Below are 14928 nucleotides of genomic sequence, written 5' to 3'. Positions count from 1 at the left end.
GAAAAGGAAGCAAAGTATTTGATACCTGCATCCTCCAGAACACCTGTGATATACCACATTCCTAAAATTCATAAACGTCTAGAAAAAGTTAGTGGGGTGGACTCTTTGTTCTCCCGATTAGGGGAGTATTTAGATAAATTCCTTCAACCATTAGTATCAAATGGAAAGTCCTATTTAAAGGACAGCACCCAATTGCTTAAAGAAATCAGGAACCTAAACATTGATGAATCTCAGTTCCTGGTTACAATAGATGCTAACTCGTTGTATACCAGCATCAAACAAAAAGATGGGCTTAGTGCAATAAAAAAAGCACTTTATGAGGACAATAGTTTGAAAAGAACTCAAATACAGTATATACTTGAAGGCCTCAAATTGGCCATGGAAAGCAATTATTTCTGGTATGGGAAATAATTTTATGTACAAACAAAAGGGGTTGCCATGGGGGCAAGATATGCCCCCAGTGTGGCAAATGTTTTTATGAACATGTGGGAGGAGCAACAGGTTTACAACCAAAATTTACCGGAAATTAAATTTTATAAACGATATATAGATGACATTATAATGATTTGGGAGGGGTCAAGAGAGTCTTTACAAGAATTCCTGGAAGAAATCAATTCCAACCCATATGGATTGACCTTCACTGGACATTGGAATCTGGAGAAGATAGACTATCTTGACCTACAAATTTTTAAAAAACTTTTTTTTTAAGACCACAGATAAGAACGGATATATTCCGAAAACAAGTTGTCACCATTCAAAATGGAAGAACAACATCCCGAAAGGACAGTTTATGAGGATGAGGAGGAACTGTGGAAGATTGGAAGACTATGACCAACAAACACTTATTTTAATGCAAAGATTTGAGGAGAAAGGATCTTTTGGAAAAAACCAGGGAGGAAGTGAGGAATATGAACAGAGAGAGACTCTGCTGGAAACTAAAATAAGGGAGAATAAGGGACAATTCGAGTGTGCCTTTATTTCAGGCTACCATAGACAATATAAGGAGGTAGAAAGGATATTCAGGAGATACTGGCCAGTGCTGAAAAGTGACAAAATGCTTGCCAAAGTACTCCCAGAAAGACCTAAATTTATCTACCGTAGGGCACCCACCCTGAGAAACCGATTGGTAAAAAATGTGATCGACCCTCCAAAAAATGTTATAATTTTTCCCGACATGAAGGGGTTCATCAGATGTAGAAAATGTCTGGCCTGTAGGAACAACCCCACCCAACCGAGAAAAATGCTAGACTTCAAATCAAAGGTGAACCACAAAAGACATAAAATCAACAACCTCATCACATGTAACACCACACATGTTACGTATGTCGTGGAATGCACCTGCAATTTACAATATGTAGGACGCACTACCAGACCTCTTCATGTCAGGATTAGAGAGCACATAACCAATATTAAAAATGGCTTTCCGAAAAACAGCCTCTCCAGACATTACCTAGAAGTTCATAATAAAAATCCGGAAGGGTTAATCTTCTATGGTATAGATTCGATACAGGGACACTGGAGAGGCGAAAGCAAAAAGAGAAAAATCTCTCAGAATGAAACCAAGTGGATATATTTGCTCGAATCACTTCAACCCAAAGGACTCAACCTGGATATAGATTTGAATTGTTTTATTTCTAACTTTTAATATTTTAATATTCAGTATATTTATATTTTTATACATTTTTAAATACCAGGTTTAGCCTCATGGGCCATTTTGATCTGAATTTCTCTGGTTTTACCAATTGGATTTATACATTGGAAAGGATCAACATTTTCTCAGACTCTTTAATGGGTTTCTTCCTCCTATCCAATACTCAAATTTTATTATGGATAACTATTTTCAACGGGGAGGTCTAACCCACCACTCCCGTATATATTTTTTTGACCCATCCATTGATCTATTCTTCCTCTATTTGCTCTAGGATAATAATAATTAATTAATTTTTCCTTATGGGATGGTTTCTCCCAATGGGACGGTCTGTCTTACCCCCTATTTCTATAAGTTACCACATACTCCATAATTTTATATTCGATCGTTTATATTTTTATATTCCATTTTTATATTCCATTTATATATATATATTTTATCATATACTGCTGGAACCCCCACTTTCCCCAGTTCCCTATCGATTATAGCTCCTCAGGTAATTATTTACCAGCCCGCATTATATATTGGCCAAAAGACCCACATATAACAATATATTAGTTGTTAGGACCATTTAGGAGTCAGTGCTGGCATATTATATAGTACTGTCCTGTTCAGCATGTCCACACAAGAATAGGTATGCCTAATATTCTTTTATGTTTGAGGACATTTTTATTTTTTTATTTTAATTATTTTTTATTAATTAAATCACATACATTTATCTAAAGGATCCCCTCTATTTATACCGCGGAATTGGGTGTAATATTTTATATACACACTTTTATACATTTGGTTTATATATTGTAACATTATATTATTGATATCCGGGATGACCCATTATTGTCTTTTTGTATGGCCCTATATGTCATACATATACCATTGTAGTAATGAGCCTGTCATTTGCCCGAAAGTGCATCTTCAACAATATGGTACAGGGACCCGATAAAACCGTTTTCATATCTGGCATTATTATAATATTTAATTGGAATAAGGGATGAATTTCTTTCCTTGTCCTTCCCTTTTTTCCTGTATTTTTCCGTTTCTGCTTGATATACACAGCTGCATACTACTTCCTTAAACATTGAGTTAAGATCTGCCGGTCTCCGGAAGTTCAACTATGCAGTCGTATGTATGCAAATCCATGAGCCCTAGGAGATACATTTTCTACCCGGCAACAGCTGATGACTACGTTTTTTTCTATTGGACGTTCGTTGCGGCCTTCCGATTGGAGCTCGCAACAAGTCCCGTTTACCATACTGTTATAAATAGGCGGAGATGGCGTGATGACGCTACTCCTGAAGACGTCACTCCGACGAAACGTACGTAGAGCGTCATCGCGCCATACCCGCCCAAGTGGAACGCACATCCGGTCCGTGGAACGCACGGCGTCCCGGAAGTGAGCAACTAGCGCTGTTTACATGCTGTTATTCCCTTTATGTTTGTGAGTACCCCTTTTTTGATTTAATAAAGTCATTTTTAAGCGGTACTACTCTATGTGAGCCTTCTTCCCCCATACATACTCGTGCACCGGTGGACCCCAATTCGAGGAACCTTGATACATAGGACTCGGACAGAACACCGAACCATACAGTGACCCCAACAACCAGGGAAGGGGACCCCAGGATTAAATATCCAAGGCCTGATACCCCTGCGGGGGTGATCAACTCTGGTGAGTGCAGTCCAAGGGGTGCGGGGAGCACTGAATGGTCACTGTTATCCGAGCACCTTCCAAGTTCTCAGTTAGAGCACCTGCACTCAAGTCACTTTTTGCTCCCCCAATTTGAGGGAGTTTTTTCCATTGTGGGACTATACTTCTCTTTGTTAAGCCCTCCAGTTACCACGGACTTATTAGCAACTGGATTATGACTGTCATATTTTAGAGTGGTTTTACCAGTTTTTTGTATTATATTGTCCCAGGTCTATATATGATGCTATTTATTGTCTAGTCACAAGGTTTTAGGCTACTCACAGTTCACCCATGTGGTATTAATTTTAGGTTGATCCAATTGAGTATTATCATTTTTATCTATTTATTAGGTTGATATCACTCACATTTTTCATACGGTTGATTCACTTGTATCACCCATTCAATCTCTTTCATATTTGAAGTTGTTTTAGCACTTATTTATAACCCCCCATAGGGTTGGATCGCCGATTCATTGTTGTTTTATCCGCATACATTTTTCACCAGTCACATGTATGATGCACGTGACACTTTATTAAGTTTTTATTTCACTTTGGAGACACATATTTATTTAATTCAACTTTATATCTCACATTGGAGACACATATTTATTTAATTCATCTTTAGCATCGTTGAACCACATATAGACCAATCAGCATATTCTGGCAGCGCCACAAACCTTCTTCTTATTCTTTAGATTGGAGCTATGCCCGCATCCCATAGCGATGCCACTGAGCGACCCCAACTGATGCCGTTCTAGGCCAGCGCCTACCTTGCCTATGGGTAGCGCCAGCCCTGCCAGCAACAAGATCACAGACAAGTGGTGTGTGAAAATGCTTTTCATGGCTCTATTTTCACTTCTGAGGCCTGACAATCATATACTGTACTGTTAAAGGAATAGTGGACACAGAAAAAGGAAGGATTGCTATTTGTTGCCACTGCCTGTTGATGCAGTATATTTGTGGAGACTGCAATTTATTCCAGGTTTATCTGTGTTAAACCAGTTTGATAAGCCAAGATAAATCTGTGAATGAGCCATAATCAGATTGTGTGAAGATAATTAAATGGTAATACCTTCTTTCAGCATCGGAAAATGAGCAGATGGGAACCAGAGACTAAGAAATACGATTCACGGGACAAGCTTTCACTTTAATTTACAAGTCATTTTAAACATATGGAAATTAAACAAACACATTTACATTGACAAGATAAACAGATGGTCAAACTTTCCTTTAGGCCTGAAAATTCATTATTATTCTATGTTTTACACTAGGTAATAAATTCGGTGCTACAGTTAATGGACTTTGATTGTTTCTTGGAACAATGATAATATTTTTAAACCTTATAGTTGGTATAATGTAATATAAGCTGTAGGTCTTTCTATATAGTAACATATTTTATCATAACATAGTTTCCCACATTTCCAAAATAATTAGAAGAGACATTTGTGTTGACTGGATTGAAGTTTGTGTATCAAAAAATGTGTGTAACTTTGGAATTTATCTAGAAGCAGCATTGTGCTACACCTTTATCTCTGTGCTTTTCTATGTTTTAGACACGAGGCTCTGAGCTGTAATTAAATGTGTGGCCCCATAAAGAGTGCAGGGTTGCAAGGTGCAGCATTCAACCTGAATAAGCATTTTTGCTGGCTATCTGTGGGAGGAAAAAGTGCCCTATTGTTGGAGTCAGTGGGATGAAAAATGCCCCATCAATGGTTTCAGTTGTGGGAAATATGCTCTATTATTGGTGTTAGTGGGAGGAAAAATTACCCTCATTCTTGGTGTAAGTGAGAGGCTACATAAGCCTCAGCACTGGTGTTTAAGAGTTACTTACCCGAGGAGATGCACTTACTCTGCCAGATAAAGTCAACACAGAGATAAAGGGATCCTTTCTGGATGCTGCTATCATACACATCCAAGACTCTCACCCAGTGCTAAAGAGATATACTGCTTGACTCTAAATATGGGGCATGGACATGACTGTGCATTAAGCTATAGAGGTGTGCTCTGCCCTGAATCTATGACTGCTATGAGGCAATGCATAACTTCAACCCTGAATTACAGACTCATCTATGCCAGGCAGTTCTGTCACAGGGGACATAATTGTTTTAAATGTGCAAATTCAGACTATACATGTGTCTATAACATAGCAATTTTTTCCAGAACCTATTATAATTGATTGATTTATTGGTTTGTATACACTTCTTGTGATGTTGGTTCAGCTAAAAAGGCTTGCAGACTATGGGGTTCTGGCCCTAAAAATTAATAGGCTTGTAAAAAGAAAAAAAATTATGAGGAGGCAGTCGTATTGTTAGTAAATATCGTAGCGGTAAGTGGTACAGGTGAACACAGACAGACAAAAATAGTGAAAAGCTATGAGTGCAATAATATATGAAAAAAGTGAATAATAAAATATAAATTGTGACACACTATAAGAGCAAACTGACAATATCCAGCCGCAAAAACTAATTGTGCTACCACCACTACACAAAGCAATATTACAAAAACCAAAAATGTGCTGTGCTAGACCATGAATAAGCAGACTTGTATAAAGTACTCTAAATTTCTACTTGAGTAAAAGTACAAGTGCTCGATCAAAAAGTGACTTGAGTAGAAGTGGAAGTGCTCGCAGAAAAAGTTACTTAAGTAGAAGTACTAAAGTATTCAACATTTTTTTTTACTTAAGTATTGCAAGTAGTTTTTTCAAAAAATTTGCTACTTAAGTACTAAAAGTAAAAAGTACCAGTAGTTTTGAAAAAAATTTTCTACTCAAGTACTGAAAGTAGAAGTACAAGTACTGTGTTATGTAGTTATTAAAGAAAGAAGTCAAAAGTTTGAACATCATATTGTTTTTTATTATTTCAAATGATTTATTCAAATGATTAACCTGTGTTTTTTAGTAGTTTCTTGATGCACTTTAAGCGCTGTAGCATCATTTATTTGTTTGTTTCATATTTTCTTTTTATTGGAAAGATTTGGTATAGCAGCTTTTATTATACACAGCCTTTATTTTCGTATGCGCTGATTTACAAATGACATTATACTCATTTTTTTGAGCTTTATGCAACCTGCCATCTACTGTTCTGGCAGTGGTAATTTTTTTAAAAGTAACGAGTAACTATGCAGCACAAAAAAAAAATACTTGAGTAGAAGTATCGAAATCATCAAAAAAATGTAGTGAAGTAAAAGTAGAAGTAGGAGAAAAAAATTCTACTCTAGGAAAGTACAGATACCGCATTTCGGTACTTAAGTACAGTACTTAAGTAGTTCTACTTCGTTACTATACATCTCTGTGAATAAGTGCCAAATAAATAAACAATTCAAAAACTGAGAGTAAACAACTCAAATAATCCCATAAACATAAAAGTGCTGTGAAAAAAAGTCCATGTGACAGAGTGATGTTGAATTCCCAAAACGCCAATCACCCCCATGAGCGTGCTCCAATCCGCCACCACTAAATTAAAGCCTCTCCCCTTAATTTCTCACCCAGGAGTCACCCAGGGTCAGATATAGCAGTCCCCCACAGGGGTATAATGGATAATCAGCAAGATCTCACAGTAGGATGTCCGGGATCCAATGGCTAATTCACCCACACAAAGAGGACCGGGTAAGGAGAGAATAGAAGAAAGATCTAATGCTCTCTGATAGATTTATGTAAAGCAATTTATTAAATGAATCCACTTACAGAAAAAAAAACTCAACATGCAGATACAACAGCGGTCTCTGTGGTTTAGGAGAGGATGTGACGTCGGCAGATAGGCTCCGCCCCCCTGTAAGCGTTACGTCGGCGCGCAGGGCGATGACTTCTTCAGCAAGGGGCCCCTTGCTGAAGAAGTCATTGCCCTGCGCGCCGCGTGCAGGGGGGCGGAGCCTAGCTGCCAACGCCACATCCTCTCCTGATCCACAGAGACCGCTGTTGTATCTGCACTGATGAGTGTTTTTTTCTGTAAGTGGATTAATTTAATAAATTGCTTTACATAAATCTATCAAAGAGCATTAGATCTTTCTTGTATTCTTTCCTTACCATCCTCTTTGTGTGGGTGTATGAGCCATTGGATCCTGGACATCCTACTTTGAGATCTTGCTGATTATCCATTATACCCCTGTGGGGGACTGCTACATCTGACCCTGGGTGACTCCTGGGTCAGAAATTAAGGTGAGAGGCTTTAATTTAGTGGTGGTGGATTTTAGCACGCTCACGGAGGTGATTGGCATTTTGGGAATTCACCATCACTCTGTCACATGGACTTTTTTTCCCAGCACTTTTATGTTTATGGGATTATTTGAGCTGTTTACTTTCAGTTTTTGAATTGTTTATTTGGTACTTATTCATGTTCTAGCGCAGCACATTTTTGGTTTTTGTAACACAGACAGAGCCTGCCACTAATTCACAGTGGTCCTAGAGTATTGTGTTAATACTCTTCTAGTGCTGATTTAGTGGTGCTGTAATCTAATGGAAAGTAAAAAAGGGACTGAAAATATTTGAAGTTTTGATTTATGGTGAAAGCCAATTCTGAGTTAATATATCACCTTAAATCGGACACATAGCATTTTCTAAAGAAGGTCAGTCATGCCAATCCCTGAATTTCCATCACAACAGGTTTACTTTAAATAATTTTTATCGACAGTCCTGGATTTTTAGTGAAACCATACTCTGCTTGTTATTAATGTGGGCAGGTTTCAAAATGTTATTTCTCATACTCAACAAATATTGTAAGTTACATTACCAACAGGCTGACTTCCACCAACTCCCTGTGAGATCACATTCCCAACAGCAAAATCCACTCTCAGCTGTAATTGGGTATTTATGGGTCAATGGTATCTACAGAAAGCCGAATTATCATTTTTATATTTTTAGGCTGAATTGAAAGAGTTTTCCTAGTGCACCTGTGGATCTGCCTAATCCCATTTTAATAATGTAAGGTCTATACTCTCCACAGAACAATATATTCTGTTAATTTCACATAGTAGAAGACTATCCCTTCCAATATTTGAAATCTTGCTTTAGGTTGGAGGGTGGGCAACTCCAGAATATTAATGTCTTTATCACAAAACCTAATTGATTATAATGGTATGCCTCAGCAGCAGCATATATCGGTATAACCATTAACCCCTGATGGATGACTGTTTTGTGGGGCTCATGCTAATTTATGGAGATGGCCAGAAAAGATTACAATGTAAATTGGATCCTTATATGTAGTTAATTATGATTCTCTGTAGCGGCATAGACAATTATTTTCAAAATTGGGACTTTGTTAAGGAAGAACACAGGTGGGCTGCAGATCATTACCTTCTTCTGTTTTAGTAAAGGTGATACAGGCCTTCTTATTGCACTTCTAAAACAATTTGCTAGAAAGGATTAGGGGGGTAGGAGCTAGGTTCTAATATGAAAAAGTAAAAAATCCGCACTTAGGATATTTTAGATTCCTATTATAGCTGGCTGCAGCCTACCTCTGAGACTATAATCCTAGGATTAATAGTAAAGTGATAGAATAGGAGGGAGGTTATGGCGCTGCCTGTAGCTTCCTGATTGGTTAAGATAAAAAAGTGCTATAGTGCAAATAAATAATCAGTGACCTGGTGTAAAAAGTGCTGTATTGCAAGTAAATAATCAATGACCTTGTGAAATAAATAGCTGGTATTAAAAAAATTAGGTGAATAAATAAGGTATTAAATACATATATCCAAAAATATATAAATATGTGAAATATCAAATTAGGTGATAAAACCTGATTTCACCTAATTTGATATTTCACATATTTATATATCTTTAGATATATTTATTTAATACCTTATTTATTCACCTAATTTTTTTAACACCAGCTATTTATTTCACAAGGTCATTGATTATTTACTTGCACTACAGCACTTTTTACACCAGGTCACTGATTATTTATTTGCACTATAGCACTTTTTTATCTTAACCAATCAGGAAGCTACAGGCAGCGCCATAACCTCCCTCCTATTCTATAGATTCTAATATGGTTTCCAAGGAAGAACAAAATCATTTTTGGGGGTAGTTTTTATGAAGTTATAGTAGGCTTGGATTACAAAATGACTTGTATATACTATATTGTATATGCTATATAAAAATTTGGGGATTTTGTATTGTATGACAATATCATGGTGAAAGTCAAAATACGACTTGATTTATAAGCCATGACCAACCTCAGAAATAATATCACACTACATTTATTGGCACTCCGCCCTACCAAGAGTTTCTAATAACCAGACTTGTATAAAGTACTCGAAATTTCTACTTGAGTAAAAGTACAAGTGCTCGATCAAAAAGTGACTTGAGTAGAAGTGGAAGTGCTCGCAGAAAAAGTTACTTAAGTAGAAGTACTAAAGTATTCAACATTTTTATAACTTAAGTATTGCAAGTAGTTTTTTCAAAAAAAAATTAAGTACTAAAAGTAAAAAGTACCAGTAGTTTTGAAAAAAAAATTCTACTCAAGTACTGAAAGTAGAAGTACAAGTACTGTGTTATGTAGTTATTAAAGAAAGAAGTCAAAAGTTTGAACATCATATTGTTTTTTATTATTTCAAATGATTTATTCAAATGATTAACCTGTGTTTGTTAGTAGTTTCTTGATGCACTTTAAGCGCTGTAGCATCATTTATTTGTTTCTTTCATATTTTCTTTTTATTGGAAAGATTTGGTATAGCAGCTTTTATTATACACAGCCTTTATTTTCGTATGCTCTGATTTACAAATGACATTATACACATTTTTTTGAGCTTTATGCAACCTGCCATCTACTGTTCTGGCAGTGGTAATTTTTTTAAAAGTAACGAGTAACTATGCAGCACAAAAAAAAAATACTTGAGTAGAAGTATCGAAATCATCGAAAAAATGTAGTGAAGTAAAAGTAGAAGTAGGAGAAAAAAATTCTACTCTAGGAAAGTACAGATACCGCATTTCGGTACTTAAGTACAGTACTTAAGTAGTTCTACTTCGTTACTATACATCTCTGCTAATAACACATCAGCAAATATTCTAGTGGCTATACTGTATAGTTCCTACATTTTCCTGATAGGGTCACTTTAAATTTTCACAGCAAGGATGCTTATTCAGGTTGAATGCTGCCTACACCATTCTACTTCCAGTGGTAATGATGCATAAAGCTTGGCATATAAAGGCTAGCTGCTACGGCTGATTTTTCTAAGTGATTGTTAACTGACTCAGTTAGTTCTTTTCCCATTGACCATTATCTTAAATAACTGTCAGTCCTTAGTTAGGAACTTACACAATCAATACCAATCACACAAACAGATAATAGTAATTTAGCATTGCATAAAATACGGTCACAAAGAATGTCAAGGAACCAACTGCTAATCACAAAAATTGCTGTTAATCATGGTAATTATACACCTCTAGCATGATTACAATATTTCTGCCTACCTTTTAGAATGCTAATGTCCTACCAATACTAGCAAATGCAATTGTCTGTGAAAGTATTGTTAAAAACATATCTGTTCTTTTTTTACTTTAGTTTGCCATTGGGCTGAGTGACACCTGAAATGGTGTGGGCAGTTTGGACAGCAAGACCTTAACAGTGCCATTTGAGTAACATTTGAAAAACTTTGAATTTTTTTTTTTTTGAAAAACTATATCCCAAGGACAGATACTTCAAGGTGCTTAAAGCTACCTTAACAACACTATATGTTGTTTTCTCTGCACCCAGGCAGTCCTTTAAATCTTTGGCATGCATTTTACTGCAGTCTTGGCTGAAATCCAGGTTAAATCACTGCCATGCCACAAAACAATAAGTAAACCTCAGTTGCCTCAAAAACTGTGGAATTGTGTGGAAGGTAGGAGAGTGTCACGGCTGGGAGGTTAGCTATGGTAAAGCAGGAGTTCAACCAAAAAAAGATAAACACGAGTAGTCTATAAGAAGATAAAATTTAAAAAAACATAACCAGCTTTTGCGGTAATATTCACCATCAGTTTGGAGATTTCCTTTACAGTACTTTTTTTCTGCTGCTAGATGTCCTCAGTCCAAAGGCCAGCAACATTTAATCCACCTCATGAGAGCCCTGGTCATCCTGGACCTGCCCCTGTCTCACAATAATGAGCTTCTCTCTTAGTCACTCCATCGGGAATAGTTCCCCTTATAATATTTTAGTTTCTGAGACACTAGCGCAAAAAAAAAGTAGAACAAGGCTCTCCAGTACAAGGTTCAGGCAGCAGCAATACCCGGATAGTAAAAAGCTCTCCTTATTTAACTAAAAAAGGCTTTCCTTGCTGCCACTGTCCCTATTTAAAGTAGAATTCCAGCTTACACCTAAGTAGCCCTAAAACTGCCCCCTCCCCCCTTCTAACACCTATGCTAACGAACCAATGTAACAAAGATGTATATACTATATACAGTATATGCTAACTATGAAACAGGAAAAAATCCACGCTAGGTCAACCAAAAAGAAAGAAAAGTGATTTACTAAAATAGATGCTAAATCCAGTGTTAGGTGAACATAAAGTCCTTTCAATAAAAAGGTCCTTTTCAATATTAAACAAAAAAGTCCATGAAGTACAAAAAGGCGTATAAGTAACGTTGATGGATAAAATCCACCACCAAGCACCAACACTTAGCATACGTTTCTCACCAGATAGCATAGATCATAGATCATAAATTATAATGGTCATAAAAGCACAAAATAACCCAGGCATCTGAGATAGGCGGTAGCTGCTCAGCAGCAGCTCCAAATGGATCAGGAATAAAAAAAATGAACAAGCATAGCGAAGCCTGCTAACATTTAAGTCCTTTTATTTAAAATATAGAAAAAGTACCTTTGATGAGTTGTAAACAGACACAAACAAGTAAAAAAACAACAGACTGCCAGCTCTTGGGAAAGGAACACTGTGAGTGACGGCTTAGCAAGCGTGATGTCTTCAGTAACAGCCAATCCCAACATGTTTCATCATCGGTGACATCTTCCCAGGGGCAGACCCAGCATTACTGTTTATAGTAGGATTCCAGCTTACACCTAAGTAGACTTAAAACTGCCCCCTCCCCCCTTTCAACACCTATGCTAACTAACCAATGTAATAAAGATGTATATACTATATACAGTATATGCTAACTAACCTGTGTAAGAAAGGTGTATATACTTACCTATTTTCAGGCTGCTCTGGTCCAGTCATGTGATCCGACTCCCCTGTGTCAGCCAGCGCAGCTTCAGGGAAGATGAGGGAGGGCCATCAATGTATGGGCCATTGAAGCCTATGAATGACTTCACCGTTCCAGGTGTGACTCGCTGTTGTCAGAACACTCTCTCTCTTCCCCTGCAGTCACCACTGGCAGACATAGGGGAGATCACATGACTGGACCAGAGCAGCCTGAAAATAGTTAAGTATATAGCTGGGTGAAGCTGATCACCTGCTGTCTACAACCCCCCCCCTCCCCCCCTGTGAGCAGTGTCAAGAGCAGGCTCAGTCTGAGGAGAAGATGTGCTGTGGGCTTTCTTCCCACACAGGACACCTCATGTCAGGAGAATCATGGAGGTGTGTGTGTGTTTGTGTGTGCAGCCAGCGCTTCTCATTCAGAGCTTTATTGCAGTATAATATCAGTGCGGCTCTATGTAATCCCCAGCTCCTGCTCTCCCCCTCCCCCAGTGCAGTTCAGATCAAATCAGAGGACATGGGAGTAAGAGGCAATGGAAACATCGGAAGAGACTTGCTATGTAGAAGCTATGGATGATGGGAATTGTAGTTCTTAAAGGGCTTAAAGGGTCTAATGGAGGCTAACAATCTGTGGACTTGTTCCAGGTCGTGTCAGCCCAGGGAGGAGAGTGGCGGGTGCGGACCTGTTGTCAGGGTCTGTGCCTCACATTTAAGGGACCAGAGTCACTAAAAAGGAGCTAATAGGACCTGTTGCTGTATCTGTTTACCCACATCAGGGAGAGAGGACAAACCTGCATATGCCTCTGCCAGAGCTGCCTTCAGAGACGTAGTTTGAAAGAGACAGAAAGTTATTACATCTTCAGGCTTGGAGCTGGGAGACTGGAGTCTGCGTGAGAATCTTGGACCTGGCTTCTGGAATCCGCTAAAGCCATTGGGACCAGACTAGTCACCTGACCAGGAACTACCTGTCAATAACTGCTATCACAAACTGTTTGCCCAAATAGAGACTGCTCCTACTTAACAGCTTCTCTCCAATCATTTACCCACACACTTAAAGTGACAGTGCACCACCAAAAGCAAGGCCCTACCGAAAGGCAGCCAGCATTTAATATCTGGGGCCAGGTACTTTCAGCCATGCTCAGAGGTATACATGCATAGCCATAGGGGTTACATGCATAGCATGTGCACAAGGACCCATTTACCTTCTGAGTTTTTGATGTCATTACAAAGACTCTAGTTCCACCTGTTGTGGGTAAATTTAACTTTGCTATAGCCTTCTGAGTGCCAGTTAGTGGATCATTGACCATTCATCTATCATAGTGCTCTTAAGTCTGTGCGATTATCTGTTTGTTTAATTAAATTGCCATACTATATTAAATTAATTTATCACCAAGCTGTTTGTAGCCTTATTCCTGTGCATTCTTATAGAGGGGTAGCCTGCTAACTCTTGAGTCCACTGTAACAATCCTACAGGCTCACCTGAGTCAGAGGACTGCTGGCCGGAGGTAGGAGTGGAGGCCAGTGGCAAGGACCGCAGGCCAGTAGTAGGTGCAGGAAGTCTGGCAGAGGCGTGGTCAGACAATCCGGGTTGGCTACGGTGGTAGCAGTGCTGGATACCGGATGGACACCAGGTAGTACTCTGATGAGGACATGGGTTCACCTGAGGTGCGGAAACTAAGTGCTAGCTGGTTTTCACTAGAGCCCCTGATGGTGGGGATAGACTGCGCTGCAAGCTAACACCAGGTCGCGGTCCCCAGGATCACCCAGCCAGGCAGAGTGAAGGTTCGGTCCGGAGGTGGAGGAGCAGACAAGAGATAACCAGAGAGAAGTCAAAGATCGGGGCAGGCAGCAGTAAGCGTGGTCAGACAATCCGGATCGGCAACGGAGGTAGCAGTTCAGTAGGTAGGGACAAAGCAGAAGAGTAGTCGGTAGTCAATTCCTGGTCAGCAGTGGATTTGTGGTAGTAGACAAGAGCAGCAGGTGAGGAGAAGCTTGATCAAGGCTCAGGAGCTCAATAATCAGCAAGCTTGAGTGCAAGGGGCTGGACTTATATAGGGAAGTACCAGGTGTGGGGAATCAAGGGTGATGAGCAAGGCTTGGCTAAACTAAGGTTGAAATAATAGGCTTCAGGGAGGAATGTCCAGAGAGGAATGTCCAGAGAGGAATGTCCAGAGAGGAATGTCCAGAGAGGACGGTAGCCTAGTAAGCAGGGCTACTGCCTGGGATGTGGCTAGTCACGGGTTTGAATCCCAACATCCACAGTCGTATATGCCATTTAGTATATGACCAAGTGTGTTAGTGGGGACCAGGCAGTTAAGAAAGTTGTGGCAAAACAGAGGACCCATCATCATCGGCGGCTTCTGTGGGGGTAAGCGCTCGCACAAGCATATGTATCTATCTTACACAGGATAGCTACCATAAGTCCTAGGAAGGGGAGAGTTTTGTTTTATTTAGGTATGTCGTTTTTCAGGAAGTG

This window comes from Pelophylax lessonae, assembly GCF_965119305.1.
Source record: "Pelophylax lessonae genome assembly, chromosome: 5".
Taxonomy (NCBI): Eukaryota; Metazoa; Chordata; class Amphibia; order Anura; family Ranidae; genus Pelophylax; species Pelophylax lessonae.
The sequence above is the reverse complement of the archived record's forward strand: the minus strand, read 5'-3'. Positions refer to the sequence as shown.